Raw genomic sequence first — 3,057 nt, 5'->3', positions numbered from 1 at the left:
TCACACAGTCAGATATACGTGGCGTGCTCACGAGTTGGAAAACCATCTTTTCTTTACACCGGAACAGAGATCAAAAAATTTTGTTTATCAAACTGCGTTACATTGAAAAAAAAAATTAAATGATAAATTCAACTTTTTTTTCATTTCAAAACACATAATTTCACGCAGGACAACGGCTGCGGGGTAAGCTAGTATAAATATAAATATGCAAAAAGGCTACTGAATATTTCACAATCCGAAATATAAGTCATAAGAGGGCTAAGGCATTTTAAGGAGGGTGCACTTAGTTATTGATTTATCGCGCTTTCGCAGTTTCTAACAAAAACGTTATGTAGAGAGAGGGCGGTTGTAATCCGATCTCATCCATTTCCTCACTGTTTTGCAATTTATACTAAAGTTATCGTTCGCACGGACGTAGAAATATCTATAAACCCTCTGCATAGAAATTGCAGACTTTACAGCGCTTATATAATTTTACATTTATATAATTTGTTTCCAATTTAAATTATCTTTCATTTATAGACGTCTTTTTTCATAATTTTTTCTGAGTAGTTTTCCGTTTGCTTTTTGATCTTTTTTCAGATCAGAAGAGTCCACGTGGTGATAATTGTTGGGGAAATTTCTTTGAGTCTACTTGTTTGTGTTTCTTGATGGTAACATCATTAATTGTTAAACTCTTTTCCGATTTGAGTCCTTCTGAATATGCGGCCAGCGAGCAGCATTTCTAACATTTCAGAACACTCTTTCCTCTAGAGCTGCATTTGAAGTGCCATAGACGATAATTTCGTCGATTGATGGGATTGATATTTGTTCAGCACCGTTCCGTTGCAGGACCATATTGCTGCTTTGCCACTTATATCTGTACTTTCCGAACGTTGGGAATATTACTCACTCAGTAAGGCAACATCTATGTATGTTGCTTACTATAATGGTTTGATGGCAGCAGGGCTTGTGCAGCGACGCAGTGATTTTAGTTCAGCTGCAGTATTCTAATTTTTTCATTGTCTTTACCAACTCCAAGTATTTAGGGAAAGTCGTACTCAGAACTGAGTGCTCCTCTTTGCACAGCATGCATACTTTTGATACATGTCCCGGGCTTCCACAACCTGTCGATAACACTGCAACACCCGATCTTTACTTTGCCTAATTTAAGGGCATATAAGGGCTATTTAAGTGCCGCTTCTTGTTTTCTGCATATTTTTGATATTTTCTGGATATTTTTCTGAAACCCGCACTCCTTTTGTAACGCGTCGCAAATTTCTTCGGACGTGGCCATTTCTCCAATCAATCTCTCTACAATGCAACACCCGATCTTCTTCAAGGCCACTATCACATTTAATTTTCTTGAGAATGGTCGCATATGATCTTCCTGCCTAATTTAAATATTTCGGGCATATCTACAGAACTCTCTTTCGATTTAACCTCACTATATAACGCCTGCGCTTTATCGTTGTTTTCTGGTTCATAACCTTTTGATATTTTCTTTGAATATGGATTTTGCAAAAGCTTTCCCTACCACAACTCCTTTTAGATTCTCTGGACTTTCACTTTGTCGTACACTTATTATCAGCTTACAAGGTTGTAACGCGTCGCAAAAAAATATTCTTTCGGCACGTGGCCATTTGTTATATTGGTCTCCAATCAATCTCTCTACAATGCTCTCGAACGTGTCGGCTCTCTTGTGCTTTTGCTAACTATTTTCAGAGGCCATGTTTCTGCCAGAAAATATTTGGGAACACCTGTCAATGGGTATGTTTAGTCCTTTGTCCTAAAACCTTAGTTGCTTTTTTTTAATGGCTGGCAATGCCATAACCAAAGGCAAAGCGAAGAAAGAGAAACGAAAAAAGGAGAAACAGCTGATCGAGAAAAACAAAACGGCAGATTAAAACTAAATGCACATTTTGATTCGCTGTTATAAGGGGAAAACTAGAATTTAAATTTTATTTTATGTAATTTACCACGAAGAGGCGCAAGTAAGTAAAAATAAAATTTGTAACACAAATCATATTTTACTTATTTATTTTCGCAAATGTTTAGGGACTACAAAGCTACCCGTCTACTTCACTCAAACACTAATATGCAACCCCAAAGCGATCGGACTCATGCTGAACAAATGCCGAACACTTCAAATGACGAAATTATCGCCTGTGGCATTCCAAATCCAGCATTAGAGGAAAGAGTGTTCAGAAATATGAGAGATGCTGCTCACTGGCCACATATTCAGAAGGACGCAAATCGAAAAAGAGTTTCACAATTGATGCAGTTGCCCCCAAGAAACACAAACAAGTCGATTCAAAGAAATTTCCGCAAAAAATTGTCACCTCGAGGACACTTCTGATCTTCAAAATGATTAACTGACAAACGGAAAACTATGTAGAAAAAAAATAATAAAGAAGATTAAACTCAAGAAAGTATAAATTGCAAATAAATTATATAAAAATTAAATTAAATAAGTACTTAAAAACCTGCAGTTTTTAATGATAAATGATATTTTTGTCCATTGCTTTATCTTTGATATCGCATAAAGTTGATAGCAGATTTTGCAGGCACCATGTTGTAAGCATCGCTTTATTAAAATATGCAAACAAATTCTTTCACACCGTCCTATTTGTATTTATATATAATTTTATATATATAAATTAATATTTATACTCTTGCAACATGTTGCTACTGAGTATAATAGTTTCCTCACCTTACGGTTGTCTGTAACACCTATGTAGACTCAATCGAAATACAAGGTGCTTTCCAAAGTAAACAGGACTTTTGAAGTGGCGCCATCTATATGTCGACTGGTGCGTTATAATCTGCTATCTTTATCGATTGTCCAGTGAGAATTTCATGACATTTCATAGATTGGAAGTGAAGTTATTGCGTTTTAAGTGTCAGTATGTTTGTGTTATCGGTGCGAAAATGAGCTTCAAACAAAGAGCCAACATTAAGTTCTTTTTTAAATTGGCAAAACTTTTACCGAAACGTTTCAATTGATGAAACAAGTTTATGGCGATGATTGCCTATCCCGTAGCAGAGTGCATGAGTGGTTTCAACGTTTTCAAAGTG

The 3,057-nt window shown here is 36.0% G+C and overlaps 1 long non-coding RNA gene across 1 annotated transcript; it reads left to right on the top strand.

Moving 5' to 3' along the window:
- The first annotated feature begins 1,890 nt into the window (after positions 1-1,890).
- Positions 1,891-2,464, top strand: LOC126755412 (uncharacterized). The gene is made up of 2 exons (XR_007666484.1): positions 1,891-1,973; positions 2,038-2,464. It is a non-coding gene; the product is annotated as an uncharacterized LOC126755412 (long non-coding RNA).
- The last annotated feature ends 593 nt before the right edge of the window (positions 2,465-3,057 follow it).

The sequence above is a fragment of the Bactrocera neohumeralis genome, chromosome 4 (genome assembly GCF_024586455.1).
Source record: "Bactrocera neohumeralis isolate Rockhampton chromosome 4, APGP_CSIRO_Bneo_wtdbg2-racon-allhic-juicebox.fasta_v2, whole genome shotgun sequence".
Taxonomy (NCBI): Eukaryota; Metazoa; Arthropoda; class Insecta; order Diptera; family Tephritidae; genus Bactrocera; species Bactrocera neohumeralis.
This window is presented reverse-complemented; position numbering and strand designations above follow the sequence as displayed.